The following is a 16,893-nucleotide window of genomic DNA, read 5'->3' on the forward strand; positions in this document are numbered from 1 at the left end:
ATTAATCTGATAAGTAGCATTCTCACTGCATGAACCCATCCCAGGGCCACGTGTCTTATCTCCTTGCTGAGAAAAAGAATTCAGTGATATTTTTCCTATTCACTTTTGTAAGAAGAGAAATATGGCTGTGTTCTGCGTGGCTCCCAGGCAGTCACACCTAATGGTTATCTCTCTTGTTCCCTGAACATCACTGTTATCCTGTTCTTTCTTCAAGGTACCCAGATTTCTTATTGTTTAAACACACATGCTTTACGAACAATTTGTGCAGTTAATGCAATCATCACAGGGTCCTGAGGCAACATACATCCTCAGCTTACGATGATGATGGGATTAGGAGATTAAGGTAAAGACAGGCAAGGGAAATCACAAGAGTATTGATTGGGGAAGTGATAAATGTCCTTGAAATCTTTACAATTTATGTTCAGAGACTGCAGTGAAGACGGACATAAAGAAATTATAAAAATATTTATTTGGAGAACTAATAAATGTCCGTGAAATCTCCACAATTTATGTTCTTCTGCCATGGCTTCAGCTGGTCCCTCTGTTCAAGGTCCCTGACTTCCCGCAACATTATGGACCATGGATTTGTAAAATATCATCAAATAAAATAATAAAAACAATTCCTTATACTTGTCTTATAGTGTATATTTTTAAGGGTTGTGTGTGTGAGTCATTTGTGGTATGAGATTAATTTGGGAAGACGTAGAAGAGTTTAATTTCAAGACTCTTTTAAGGGGGACAGAGTTAGTTTGAAAAATAGAGCTTGAGGCATTTTAGACTGGTAGCACAACATGTATACAAATCAAAAAAGGTGAGAAGACAAGTTATATGTGGAAGGCAGTGAGCATATTCTTGACACAATACAATTCTTAGTGCAATAACTTTGTATTAACAAAATTACTTTTATTTAGTTTTAAGTCTAATTAAATTGAATTGAATGTCTGGTCTAAACATTCAGTATAAGCTATTGATGGGGAGCTCCCTTTCCAATTGTTAGTCATACAAAGGTCTTGGCATCTTGTTTTCAACAAAATATTCCAGAAGGTTCTTTCATATTCAGTCCATATTGGTGGCCCAGTGAGCAATATATTTTCTAAGGCTGTATGGACATTACATTCTGCTGACTTTCTGATGGGTTACATAAAAATTTCTAGGCCTAGAAATACCAGTGCTGAGAGACCTGTCTATCCATAGGCACCCTGAAGTCACCACCACTGAGACCTGTCGACCTTTACAGGAACTGGCATGGAGCAGAGTCCACATCAAGCTGGAAGGGTATGTCCTTTTCTCACAGTCACTTGGCTTTTGATTTTCCCTTCTGCACATCTAACATAAAAGTTGCATAGTTTTCAGGCTTTTACCTAAAACACTAGAAATTTTTTTTTAAATAAATTCTACCTCCTGTCCTCCATGCACATAAAATAAGGAAGATAATGACCTAGCCATCTGTTTATTGTCGGTAGGAGTAAGGGACATGCAGGGAAAAGAGATATTATTTAATATTTTAATGATTTATCTTCTCTTTTGCTGCCCTGATCAGTTACATTTTTAGAATCTTCTCTAAGGTTCTTGTGGTACACTCTAACAGTTTTTTCCCTGGCTTTAGCATTTTGATAAAATCATTCCAAAACAATGGACATAGTAAGAACAAAGGAGTCCCTGAGGTGGCTACCGTCATAGGTGATTTCCAACAGGACTTCAAACCCTGAAAATTATATATAAATATATGTGTGTTTAAATTTTTTCTGGAGGTAGGGCTACAACTTTAAAAGTTTCTTATAGTAAGTTTTTACTTCCAGAAATTTCACATTGGACCACTAATTTACAGCTAGTCCAAATGAGCATATCTGTTAACATAAGTAAAAACGTTCATGTAGGGTCAGCATTTTTTTAAAGTAAATCTTATGGAGTTTTTCTTTTTATCTTTTTATCTCTTATAATAGGACTGAATCAACCCCCCTGTACCTGGTTCTTCCTGCTTCCCTACGCTCTGTTTATCCATTAACCTCTGATTTCTTCCTGACAACTGTCCTGTGTTCTATAATTACAGGGTCTTCTTATCAACTGGTTGATAAATGAATGTAAAGACCAAGACAGTAAGAAAAGGGACCTGCATCACCACCTACTTGCTGTGTCCTCACAGGAGATTTTCTCTCTGTGCCTTCTTTTTCTCTCATACATAAAGGGGTTAATGGCTAGTGTCTCTCTCACAGGTTGGTTATGAGAATGAATTCAGTTAATATGTGTAAAGCTCTTGTAATAAGACCTGGCACAAAGTAAGCACCATGTATGTGGCACTTATTATTTATATCCTAGGAATATTTGTATTTTAACAATTGACAAATAAAAATGTAATTATTTTTAAAGCTCCCAAATTATTAACCAGAAAGTAGAGTTAATGTTTAGGACGTCAGGTCTTGTTCAGTGTCCTCAAATCTCATCATCTGCTTTTATACGTTTTCTGTGAGACCATCTAGAACAGGAGCAGTATCTCAGCCTTTCTATCTTTATGAATTACGTGGTGCAAGTAAGCTGAGAGTGCATAGTGGTATGGTGAGTGAACTATAGCATTACAATGAAGAGATGTCTAACTCAGCTCAAGTTATTCATATTCTTTAGGTTTCAACTTCAATATTAATACTTTGAAAAGGCTTTCTTTGGCCTCCATGTTTTGTTAGTGGTCCCATTAGAAAAGTCCTAGAACATAACTATTTAATATGTGATTTTCCCATAGAGAATAAACTTCACGGCCAGAGTGGAGGGAGCTATCTCTGTCATGTCCAGTCTAGCATCCAGCAGAGTGGTCTTTATATGGCACGTGTTCTGTCACTACTTGTTAAACAATAGATAATACCTACGTGTTGCAGTGAATGACTACTTCAGCTTTTGTTACAACCTACTTCACAAGGTTGCTGAAAGAATTCATTTGAATTATGTGTATAAAGTGTCTATTATGGTAGCTGGAACAGGGAATTCTTGACCTATGAGAGCTGTTTATGAACTGTCATTTTGGAGAGAATCTGTTTTCTTTAGATTGAGTTCTGAAAATTTCCTTCTTCCCATTTCTGTTTGTTCTCATTTCCAAACCTGAAAACTTTGTATCTCCTTTCTGAAATTATGCATTAAACTAGTCTGATCGGTTTTGCCCTCAAAATCTTCTGACATCAGAGATTGAGACCATCCTGGCTAACATGGTGAAACTCCGTCTCTACTAAAAATACAAAAAAATTAGCCAGGCGTGGTGGCGGGCGCCTATAGTCCCAGCTACTCGGGAGGCTGAGGAAGGAGAATGGCATGAACCTGGGAGGCAGAGCTTGCAGTGAGCTGAGATCGTGCCACTACACTCCAGCCTGGGCGACAGAGCAAGACTCCATCTCAAAAAAAAAAAAAAAAAAAAAAAAAATCTTCTGACATCTGAAAGAGAAACATGTATGATAGTTGGCCTTTGTCCTCAACCAAATGAAGAGGAACAATCAGAACAATCATATTCGGAAATGACTTTTATCAAAGTCTGAGTAATTAGTTATCCTCTAGGGTGCGCCATGTCAGGATTTTCATAAAGGTGTCAAAGACAACAGGAAAGAGAATTATAAAAACTTCAGCCATTTGATAACAGAGGACAAAGGAGATGACACTTCAGGTTACTTCAATAAACCTGCTGGATAATTGCACAACAAGCAGAGAAAATATTCACTTTTTAAAACTTATCTTAAATTTATTCCTTTTATTTCCTTTCTTTACTGAAGGAAATGAATAAATATGAATATGGCCGGGAGCAGGGCTCACGCCTATAATCCCAGCAGTTTGGGAGGCCAAGACAGGTGGATCACCTGAGGTCAGGAGACCAGCCTGGCCAGTGTGGTGAAACCCCGTCTCTACTAAAAATGCAAAAATTAGCTGGGCATAGTGGCGGGCGCCTGTAATCCCAGCTACTCAGGAGACTGAGGTAGGAGAATTGCTTGAACTCAGGAGACGGAGGTTGCAGTGAGCCAAGATCACACGCCTGCACTCCAGCCTGTGTGACAGAGCAAGACTCCGTGAAAAAAAAAAAAAAAAAAAAAAGAAAGAAAGAAAGAGGAAAGAAGAAAAAAAGAAAGCAAGAAAGAAAGGAAGGAAGAAAGGAAGAGAGAGAGTGAAAGAAAGAATTGGAAGGAAAGGTTTTCGAGACTTTTCATCAATTTCTCATTTCTATGTTGCCCAGAATGTCTTTTCTCGTTTTCTCCTATTATTTTTGTGGCAATTATCTGTGTACCCCATATTAAATCTCTAATTCACTTTATGATTGCAGGTGCTTTTCTTCTCTGCCTGATAATTTTTACAGGGGCCAAAAGATTGGCATCCAGGACATTAATGGTCCTCATTATAAAACTCATCTTTACCTCCTCTCCACAGGACATCAAATAGGACTATTTCAGAATAACACTTATGGACAAGTATTCACTGATCACTATAGTTGGAAACCTAATTTTATCCCTCATTTGTTTGGGCTTCAATATCATTAATTTATATTTCACATCCATAAGTGCTTGTAATTGTCAATAAACTGCCAAAAAATGAAAAGTGCCCTAGGTGCTCTGAGAGCTGGAAATGCAGAGGTGAAACAGATTATGATGTGAAAAACCAGGTTCTCATTAAAAGAGTTTCTTTAAAACATTTCTAGTGAATGCCATCTGGCCTGGTGATATTTTTTATTTAATTTGCCCAATAGCTGAAGAACATTCTGTGAATTTAGCACTATTGGATTGCTATCTCTGACCTCAAGTTCAAAAGACATTTTGGCAACAGGATATTCCACGTTATTACCTTCAGTGCCCACAAAGGTAAAAATTTCATTTGGTCCCTATGATTTCAATCTTGTTTTTAATCTCTGTGGAATGCTTTAAAAACGTGTGTGTGTGTGTGTCTGTGTGTATCTGTGTGTGTGTGTGTGTACTTTTTATCTTTTTTTTTTTTTTTGGTAATAGCCATCCTAAATATTAAATATCCAAAAAAGCTATGAGGCGATAGCTCTGTGATTTTTTTCTTCTTCTTTTTTTTCTTTTACTTAAAGTTCCTGGATACACGTGCAGAATGTGCAGGCTTGTTACGTAGGTAAATGTGTGCTATGGTGGTTTGCTGCACCTGTCAACCTGTCTTAAGTTCTGCATTCATTAGCTATTTGTCTTAATGCTGTCCCTCCCCAGCACCCCCCAACTCACCACAACAGGCCCCGTGTGTTGTTTCCCTCCCTGTGTCCATGTGTTTCACGGTTCAGCTCCCACTTATCAGTGAGAACTCTTTGTAGTTTTGATTGGCATTTCACTGATGATTAGTGATGTTGAGCACATTTTTACATGCCTGTTGGCCATTTGTATGTCTTCTTTGGAGAACTGTCTATTCTATTCAAGTCCTTTGCCTATTTTTAATCAGGTTATTTGCTTTTTGCTATTTTTGTTGTTTTGTATTTTCTTTTTGCTATTGAATTGTAGACATTTCTTTAAGAAATATTATTTTTTGATATTTAATATTTTGGATATTAACCCATTGTCAGATACATGGTTTGCAAATATTATCTCTTATTTCATAATTTACCTTTTCATTCTGTTCATTGTTTCATTTTTTGTACAGAAAGTTTTCAGTTTCATGTACTTTCACTTGCCAGTTGAAAAGAGTATGCTAGTTCCTTAAAAAATTAAAGAACTACTATGTGATGAAAATCAGTCACAGATGGACAAATACTACATTATTCCAGTTATATGAGTAATCTAAAATAGTCCAGCTTACAGAAGCAGAGATAGAATGACGGGTGACAGGGGCTGGGGAAAAGGGAGAATGCGGAGTTACTATTTAATTAATGGCTATAAAGTTTAAGTTTTGCAAGATTAATAAGTTCTAGAGATGTGTTGTGCAACACTGTGCCTATAGTTAACAATACTGTATGTAAACTTCAAAATTGTTAAGAGGGTAGAACTAATATTATATGTTCTTGCTGTAAAAAGTGAATAGAGGTTCCTCTTCAAAAAGACTTTCCTCCACATCTAATTAAGAACAAATAGTAACTTCTCTTAGAAACAAAATTTATTCAAGCACTTGGGCTAACATTCTTAAATATCTGCTAACTATAATAAAACAAAATCAATATACTTTGTGTTCCTAGCTCCCACAATTTAGCCTGAATATTTGCCCTGGAATGCTTATACTGGTCCAAGCGAGCATTGGGTCATAGCCTGTTCCTCTTCTATATTTGGAGGTGTTTTTACCTTTCTTGGCATTCCACAAGTTACTTCCTCCTTCCGTTGTTCTCCTCTGCCTTTGCCTCTTTTGAAAAGCTCTAAATTGCTAGCCAATCAGGACAGATGCACAATGTGAGGTCCCATTCCAGCCAATGGAAACAGGACACAGCAGTAGGGTGGACAACCTCAGGTTATAAATGACCCTGTCTCCTTTGTTCAGTGTATTCTTGTGGTAAAACTGCTGGCAAGTGTACCCTTTCTGCAGAAAGTAAAAACGTGGCCTTGCTGAGAAAATTAAATTTATGTTCAAGTGCTATTTCTTTATGGCACTGGCGAACAAGCATTTCTAACATTGCCACAGTTAAAAAATAAGGAAAAGAGAAGAACAAAGAGGCAGGAGAAAACTTTTGGAGGTGATGGATATGTTTATTACCTTGATTATGGTGATAGTTTCATGGTTGTACATATACGTCAAAAGTCATTAAATTGTATATTTTAAATATATGCACTTTTTCTATATCAATTATACTGCAATAAAACTGGTAAAATATATGCTGTATATACTTTTTATATACACACAGAAACTTTGCCTATGTGTTTCTACAGTTCTATGAATTTTAACACATGTATCAATTTGCATAACTATCACTACAGTCAGAATACAGGACAGTTCCATCATCTTAAAAGACTCCCTTTGTTCTCCTTTTGTAGTCATAATCTGCTATTCCCCCTGAATCTGACAACTGCTGGTCCGATCTGTATAGAGCATAAGCTTTTGGAAAGGAGATATTTCAATCACAAAACGCCATTGAGATTCATCCAAGATGTGGCATGTATCAATAGTTCATTGCTTCTTATTGCTGACTAGTATTCCATTGTATGAATGTACTATGATTTATCTATTCTTCCATTGAAGGCCATTTGAGCTGCTATACATATTTGTGTGCAGTTACGTGAAAATAACTTTTTTGTTTATCAGGTGTGAACATGTAAGAGTGAGAGCGAGATTGTTAGGTCACATGGTAAGTGGAGATTTAACTTTATAAGAAACTGCCGGCCGGGCACAGTGGCTCACGCCTGTAATCCCAGCACTTTGGGAGGCTGAGGCAGGCAGATCACGAGGTCAGGAGATCAAGACCATCCTGGCTAACACGGTGAAACCCTGTCTCTACTAAAAATAAAAACAATTAGCCGTGCGTGGTGGAGGGCACCTGTAGTCCCAGCTGCTCCAGAGGCTGAGGCAGGAGAATGGCGTGAACCCGGGAGGCGGAGCTTGCAGTGAGCCGAGATTGCACCACTGCACTCCAGCCTGGGAGACAGAGCGAAGATTCTGTCTCAAAAAAAAAAAAAAAAAAAAAAAGAAAAGAAAAAGAAAAGAAAAGAAAAAAAGAAAAAGAAAAAAAAAAGAAGCTGCCAAACTGGTTTCCAGAATGGCTCACTCATTTTTCATTCCCAGCCGTAATACATGAGAGTTCTAGTTGCTCCTCTTCATTGATAGCACTTGATACTGCAAGTATATTTTATTTCAGCAATTTCACAAAGCTTGATGGCTCTATCTCATGGCAGTTTTTTGTCTGTTTGTTTGTTTGTTTTTTTGTTTTTTTTGGAGATGGAGTCTCGCTCTGTCACCCAGGCTGGAGTGCAGTGGCGCAGTCTCGGCTCACTGCAAGCTCCGCCTCCCGGGTTCACGCCATTCTCCCGCCTTAGCCTCCTGAGTAGCTGGGACTACAGGCGCCCGCCACCATGCCCGGCTAATTTTTTGTATTTTTAGTAGAGACGGGGTTTCACCATGTTAGCCAGGATGGTCTCGATCTCCTGACCTCGTGATCCACCCGCCTCGGCCTCCCAAAGTGCTGGGATTACAGGCGTGAGTCACCGCGCCCGGCCTCATGGCAGTTTTAACTTCCATTTCCCTTTGTACAATTTTCAGAGATTTCTCTGGGTACTTTAATTTACACAATTAACTTTATTAATGTTTTCTCCACTTGAAGTAGAACCTTACCACCATATAAATCCACTTACCCATCCTCCATCATGTTGTAGTTGTCTTATACATTACATCCACACACATTGAAAACCTCATCAGACATTGTTATGATTTTTGCTTCCAACTTTCCAAATATATTTTATAAAACAAAATAAGAGAATATTCTATTATATTCTGATTTCACCATTTCTGTTGTTCTTCCAGTGTTTCCAATATTCCAAGTTTTCTTTTGGTATCATTTCTCTTATATCTTAAAAACTTCTTTACAATTCTATTATAATAAATCTGCTATCAACAAATCCTTTTAGTTTTCCTTAATCTGAAAATCAGGAATTTCATTCCTGAAGGATATTTCTGCTGGATATAGAAGTCTGCATTACACTTATTTTCATCCAATATTTTGGAAATTTTGTTACACATTTTTCTGGCCCCATAATGTTTGATAAGACATCCACAGTCATTTGATTCATCATTGCACTGTAAGTATGCATCATTTTTCCCTGGTTACTTTTAAGATTTTTCTTTAGTTTTAAGCAATCTAATTATGAGATCATTGATATGGATTCCTTTGGGTGTATCTGTTTTGCAATTCGCTGGGCTTCTTGAATCTGTAGGTAAATGTCTTTTGCCAAATTCCGGAAGTTTTCAACCCTTATATTTTTCAAAATATTTTTTGCACTACATTTTTTTCTGGGCACAGATGGCATGGAGATTAGACAGTTTGGTATTTGTCCACATGTCCTTTATCCTGTATTTAACTTTTTTTCATCTTTTTATTTTCCTTTATATTGGATAACTTCTACTGATCTATCTTCAAATTCAGTGACTTCTCTATCTTCCTCAGTCTTCTATCAAGCCCATCCAGTAAGAGTAGTCTTTGCTTGTTTGTTTCTGGTTATAATATTTTTCAGTTCTGAACTTTCCATGTGGCTCTCCCTTAGATAAAGGATGATTCCTCTGTGTCATCTCAGTGTTGATGTTTAATGGTTCTTTTCTTATGCAAGTTGAAATTTCCTTTGTTCTTCAGAAGCCAAGTAATTTTTGGATTGTATCATAACCATTTTGAATGTTTTGTTATAAGATTCTGTGTTTCACGTTTTCTCTGTAGAGATTACTAATTATATTTTTAAGAAGGCAATCATCCTGTCCGGGTGCAGGCTGCAAGTCCTGATCTACCTTCTGTGGGTTATGATTCCAACGTCAGTTCAGCTTTCAAAGCCTTTGAAGGGCTGTTGGGATCTATGCCATGTGTGCATCACCCAGTGGTCAATGTAGGACTCAAATGGTGGTCTATCCCACAGTTCAGTTATCAAAGCCTATGTACGCTGTTTGGGGTCCTATTCATTTATGCTCAGTTTTGAGATAAGCCCAAGACTTTATAAGGGATTTTATGAGATCACATTCTCCTTTTTCTCTGTGATCAGCTCAGTACTCCCTTTAAACTACAATAAGCTACAGTTTTATATATTCTGCTGTGCTGTGTAATTTCTTGGACTACACCTGTGTTTGAGGTTAAGAGGCAGGAGGACAGAGAGACAGAAAAGTAACAAGAGTTCCCCTTCCACTTGGGGCTATGGCTCCTTTAATAGGAAAGTCCTCTCTTTCAGTTTTAGGCTTCTGGCACAGAATTGTTTGGGAGCTTACATATAAGAAAACACAGGAAAAAGAAGAAAAAATGGAAAAATTTCTCCATTTTAGCTGCATGTAAAAAGACCCTTGTCCTTATTCTTGAGCCAGGACTAGAAGGGTTTTCCTGAAGTTCTCTCTATCTGCTCTGATGCCACTGAAGAATTTCAGGCTGAATTGAGTTCAGTCGGTGGGTAATGGAGGAAAATCATGGTAAACTTACCACCCTTCTAGTGAGCTCTTCTTACCTATCCATCTGCTACTATTTTTAATGGACAATTTTTTTTAGAACAGTTCTATATTTACAGAAAAACTGATTAGAGAGTACAGAGAGTTTCTATATCCTTTTATCTCACATGCAGTTTATTATATTACTAACTTTTTACATTAGTATGGTAACTTGGTGACAGTTAATGAACTTATATCACTATATTAACTAAAGTTCATAGTTTATTCAGGTTTTCTTAGATTTTGCCAAATATTCTTTCTGTGTCCCAGGATTTCCATAATGTTCTCTTTGGGAAGGAAGCCATTATATGTAGCCCACACTTAAGGAGTGAGGAGTTATGCTGTCATTCTTTATGGTGGAGTATCTACCTAATGTATTTGGGATTCTTCTGCACAGATTTGTTGTTTTCCTTTTCCATTTATTCATGTCTTCAATTATTTATTATATATAATGGATTAATAGATATTTATTTTACGTGTGGGTTATAATCCAATACTGGTTTATTTATTTTTCTGTTAGAATTGTTCCATTTTTGTCCATTGGGAGCTCTCTCAGTTTTCTTCTGTGTCGATTAGGTATGCCCTCACATTTTTTAAAGCACTTCCTTACTTTCTGGCATTGGGAGATGCACCAGGCTTGTCTTGAATATTTCCTGCTCCAGTACCAACATCAGCCAATTCTCCAGGAAACCTTAGTTTTTTTCCTTGGAAAATGGTATTAGAAATCAATATCTGGGAATTAGGTGTTCATTTCACTACAGGGGAGTCAATCATTTTAGGCCTCCTCCACAGAAAGAGAAATCTATGTGTATATATGAATATATATACACACATGTATCTATACATAATTTATCTATAGTCACTTATATCTATATTAAGGTAAACATGAGTTGTTACTGAAGTCTCCAACTGTAGCACATTAGCACACATCATTCTAGCATTCTCCCTTTGGTTATTTGTAGATTACCACCCCTACATTGAGAAACCCACTCCCACAATATGCCATCAATTTATTATTATTGGATTCCACTGATTATCTGGAAGCTTATTGGTAACAAATTCTCATGCTTCAAACAGTCCCATCTGTTCTGAATCAAACCAAGGCTTTAATTCAAATGAAAAATTTTTTTTTCCTTTCTCCCATCCCAGGCTTGGAAACTTGCATCAGGAGATGAATGGATGTTGTAGCTTTATCCTTTAATCTCTTAAAATCTTCCTTTCCTACTTCTTTTCCTTCCTTTCACTGGAAACCTGCATCAGGAAATGAATGTATGTTTATCTTTTAATCTCTTAAAATCTCCCTTTCCTACTGGCAGTACTCTTCCTCCAGGATCCTCCACAGTTGGGCATGGAAAGGGAAATGATTTCACCTGATTAGGGGCTTTATGATGTAATGTTAGCAACTTTGGCACAGCAAATACCCACATATGGGCCCTTTCTGAGATGCGGTACTTCTGTGATATGGAGCGACTCCTCTAGATAGGGAATTCCACTGAAACATTCTCTGTTTAGTACTCCCCATCAGCTAGTCCTCTGGCAATACACTTCAAGCATACTCTATCTGTTGAGGTTGCATGTCCCCTTTTTGACATGACCTTTCCTGGATGACCCATGGTTGGTTACATTTTATCTACTCTAGTTTGTGCATATACTATCCTTCCCTGTGTTTATTGTACAAATGTCTTCCTCATTTATCTCTTTTTCCTAATTTGGCTCTCATAGGCAGCTTCAGCTGGATGATACCTTTTAAAGGTTTTTTTTTTTTTTGGAAAGAATTAAGCACAAGTCTATGTGTTCTCCAATATTTTGTCTTGAATCTCTCACATTACTTGGCTTGGAGGGAGGTAAGTAATGTGAGAGATTACTTACCTCCCTCCACTCCTTTGTAGATAGGAAGAAAAAGGAAACTGAAAACACTCCAAAAACTCCCTTAGAATCTCCATTCACTAGTACTCCCACCCAATTATTTTTCTAGCATCTTTTATGTACTTTAGACTTGGATAATACAGTAATTTTTTGTTATATTGGATTTGGCCATCATTTTAGAAAAAGCTAGCATAGGTGCTCTGCTAACTAGCTTTTTAGTATTGTTGTTAAATGAGACTGCAAACAAACAAAAACTAGCTCTAATAACACATTTTAATGTATCTCTAGATATATACTAGGCAAACACATACAATGTTGTTGGACAGTATGTCTGCCTTTTTTTTAGTATTACTTTCCTTTTCGCTGAGTTGGGCATTGATGAAGGTCATCTTCGCCTCTATTACTTTAGACCTCAACCAAGGGTCAATCAATAGTGGTAAGTCTCTCCTTTATTTTCTTATAGTGTTGCTTTGTCTCCTCTGTCTTCCTTCAGAGTCAAATATAATTTCCAAGCAGATGATCCTGTCTCACAAATTAACCCACTTAGGACTTGCCACATATATGATATCACTATAAAGGAACAAATGAGCCAACAACAAAGGGAAAATTAAAGTTCTTTACTGTTTCCACCAAGGGTCCACCCACCCCAATCCCAGGGTTGCCATCAATTGAGGAAGGAGGATTACAAATCCTGTAGATAATTGTACAAATGACATATTGCTATAGCAGATAGTGCTATGGTGGAGGCAGGTGTCCCAGGAGAAAGCAGAAGTGCACAGAGTCTCTAAAGGCCTAGGCACAGAAATGGCATAACACCACTTCTGCCACATTTTCTTGACCATAGTGAGTTGTAAAGGCTGCCAAGATTCAATATTTCAAGTACAGGGAAATGGACTCTGTTCTCATTGGGCCCTGCATTATGTTATGTTATGTTATGTTATGTTATGTTATGTTATTTATGTTATGTTGTATATACCATGTGCTATGGTATATGTAAATGTCCCATGTCTCCCTTTCAGCTGTGTCCCAGGACATCTAGGACCAGCAGCTATTCTACGAAAAGTCAAGGACACTTGGAAAACAGTCTAGGTTTCTACACTTGGCTAAAATATGAAGAGTGAATTGGGGTTAAAACTAATCAAATAATTCATCTGAATTTCTTAAAAGGGGCTCTCGAAATATAAGGGACTCTTGAATTCTGTATTCAACATAAAAGCGTTGAAGAGTAAAGCAAAATTGATTGTGATTATTTAAAAATATTTAACTTGGGCTTATTCCAGCCAGTGGATGTAAAAATAAAAGGGTTGGTTTGTTGGGTCTTTTTCAAACCATGTCTGTGTGAATGGAACAATTAAGAATAAAACTTGAGCTGCTGAGTTGGATCACAGTTCATGTAAGAATAGCTTATTCCTAATGTTTTGAAATGGATAAAAGCAGTAGTTTTATCTTTTCCTCTGAGTGGAGATTGTAAAGGGGTCAATATTCATTTATCTTTAATAATGAATCTATAAACATAAAAGTTCCATCATTAGCTCTTTTCTCTAATTTCTTTTTGACTTATGAACAGATAACTATACTCCATACAAAAATGAACTCTGAAGACATAACATGATGGCATATTTACCAAAATACCGTGTTGTAGTCATATCAAATTTAGAATAAACTTCTACCTATTATTAATATGATAGATTAATTACTAGATAATAGTATTCTGTGTAACTAATAAGCACAGGAAATAAATCAACTTAGGTAAATTTTTGAAGTTAATATGCCTTTCCTAGTAAAGACATTTTTTAATAATAAAAATCGGTTTCCTTTGTTACTACTTATTTTTAAATTGTACCAATCAGTTTTCTTTTTCTTTACATATATCCACTAACTAATAGTTCAAAAGCTATTTTCTAATTTTAAATTTTGATTGACCTCATGTTGTCCAGTTCAGCCTGGGACTAAAACTCCTTTTGTTCTTTCTTCCTATTTTTCTCTATCTTTTCCTCTTGCCAATTTTTTTTTTTTTTTTGAGACTTTTCAGCTATTCCCTGTCTGGAAGATTATATGACAGATGTCTTACATGCCAAGACTGTGGTTATAGTAACTATACATCACTCAGTTTTGGATGAGAGGTCAAAAGCATAAGAACATGATCACGGGCTTTACCATGGCCAGTAACAAAATGAAGGAGAGGAGAAAGAGGCAGAGGAAAGCACTGGAAAGTGACATAGGTATAGAGGCAAACTAGTGCTCAGGAAGCAAGTTATATGTCCTGGTCAAAATCCAGTAACTCTTGCACACATGCTCTTTTACATCTCCCAACTAGCTCAGGTTCCTTCACAGAGTGTCTTTCTAGAAAAGGGAGGGAGATAAGAAAGAAGTTGGGAGAAACACAGACAGGCTTCCTGGATTCTAGACCAACCTACCAGGTTTTTCCAAGGAGTCAATCTTAGGGGAAGGTATGGTATGATGTCAGGGACAACGGGAAAGATTCTGTCAGGAATTCTCCTGGTATTATGCCTACAGAACCCATTGACAAGGCAGTTTTTAACTTTTTTTTATTTTAACTTTTTTTTTTTTTTTTGCATCAAACTAACCAAACTTGGACCTTTTTTTTAGCTCTTTATGACAGCATGCTTTGGTGTTCTTCTGGATTGTGTGAGATTGTACTTGAGGAACAGTTTCCTTTCATTTAGGTCTACCAAGATTTTCTCCTGTCCTCTTATATGAGTTTTCAAAATTTTTTTTGCCAGATACTTTGCTTGTTTTTTCGTTTGTTTGTTTTTTGTTTTTGTTTTTGTTTTTACCTCATTTTCCAGGCTCTTTCCTTGGATCTGGAATTGTTGACTGCACCGAGTTTTGGTGTCATTATCTGACTTTAATCATTTTCTTAAATCAGGCTACAGACATCCACACCTTAGAGAGGTTATCAATTACCTATTAAACATTTCCTGCATACCAATGTCCAACATTCCCTTGAAAGCAAAAGCACAGTGCCATAATTTGGATATGTTTTGTTTGATCCCACCAAGCTGTATGTTGAAATTTGATCTCCAGTGTTGGAGGTGGGCCTGGTGGGATGTGTTTGGGTTGTGGGGATGGATCCTTCATGAATGGGATGGTGTGATTCTAGAAGGAGTGAGTGAGTTCTTACTCTTAGTTCCTGTGAGAGCTGGTTGTTTAAAAGAGCCTCTTCTTTTTCTCTTGCTATCTCTCTCACCACGTGATCTCTGCACTCACCCACTCCCCTTCCCCTTCCACTATGGTTGGAAGCTTAGTTAGGCACTTATCAGAGGCACGTGCTGGTGCCATGCTTCTTGTACAACTGCAGAACCATGAGCCCCACAAATCTCGTTACTTTTTAAATTATCCAGGCTGAGCATGGTGGTTCATGCCTGTAATCCCAGCACTTTGGGAGACCAAGGCGTGTGGATCGCTTGAGACCAGGAGTTCAAGACCAACCTAGCCAACATGGCAAAACCCTGTCTCTACTAAAAATGGAAGAATTAGCTGGGCATGGTGGCGTGCACCTGTAATCCCAGTTATTCAGAAGGCTGAAGCAGGAGAATTGCTTGAACCCAGGAAGCCAAGGTTGCAGGAAGTTGAGATCGTGTCACTGCACTCCAGCCTGGTAGACAGAATAGAACTCCATCTGAAAGAAATAATAAATAAATAAATAAATAAATAAATAAATAAATAAATAAATAATCCAGCCTCAGATATTCCTTTATATCCACACAAACGGACAAAGACACATAGTTTGTTCATTTAAAAAATTAGTCTTGGTAAAAAAAAAAGCTTATTGCTAGACAGAGCTCATACACTTGCAAAAAAGATCTAATCACACCAAATTGTAAATAATAGCAAATCCTCTCAGTAATGGGAGCAAAGGTACTATGAAGAGAGGATAGTAAAGAAAAGCAAGGTAATCTTAGTTGCATGAAAGGGCACAAAAGTCAGGTTTAAATAAGACATAAGGAAGATTAAATAAAACTTGAACAACTTCACTATTTTGCCTAAAGCCAACTCTTTTTATTTTCAATTGTGAAGACAAGCTGGCACCCTGAGTAGGAGTATTTTAAGTTATGCATGGCTGTGCACAGTAGCACTTAAGAGGCAACATTGCCAGTCAGGCACTAAGTCATAAAATGTTAGGGCTAGAAGGGAATTCAGAAATCATCTCTTCCAACTTCCTAATTTTACAGATGAGGAAAGTGGGACCAAAAGAGGTTAAGCAACTTGCCCATATCAACCGTAATGATTCCGTGCATAGAAGCAATTAGTCACATCATTAACCCAATGACTTGAGGGCTAGCTGCTCCATAGCTACAGCTTGGAGAGTTAAAACCATTTTCATTGGATTTCAGAAGCTGAAATACAAGTTTTGTTTGTTTGTTTGTTTTCTGAATATTTCTCTCTTGCCTTAAAAGGAAAGCGTTTGCTGTCTTTGGACTTCTTGTTCATTCTCTCTGCCTTCTCTCTGCTTAAACACTCAGAATAACTCTTTCAATTTTTGTAGTAATGGAAGCTGATTTAATTGGCTAGGACTACAAAATATCTTCTAATCAACATTACCAGAGTATAAATGTTTAGCACATATTTTCTGGAAATATGTTTTCTTCCTTTTATTTTATGACTTCATTGTCATTTAACCAATACCTTTAAGTTCATGTTAGCATAAAAAAGAAATATTTATTTCCAAAGCCTATGATGATTTTGCAAAGATGAGGCAGGTCTTAGGGACTTCTGTTCATATTTTTCCCCCACTTCATGATAACTCTTAATCTATAACATGTATTTGTACTTCCCAGGGTTTTTTTAAGGTTAGCAAGATCCACTTCTATGATAGAAACTGCATGAATTGCCTATCCCACTAGTTATCAGGCTGGAGAACTGGCGTTGAGGATAATAGAGGAATGAAGGACAATTCCCTAAAGAACGTTGCAAAATTACATATTCCCACTCAGATCTCACTTCCACTCC

The sequence above is a fragment of the Chlorocebus sabaeus genome, chromosome 21, assembly GCF_047675955.1.
Source record: "Chlorocebus sabaeus isolate Y175 chromosome 21, mChlSab1.0.hap1, whole genome shotgun sequence".
NCBI classification, from domain to species: Eukaryota; Metazoa; Chordata; class Mammalia; order Primates; family Cercopithecidae; genus Chlorocebus; species Chlorocebus sabaeus.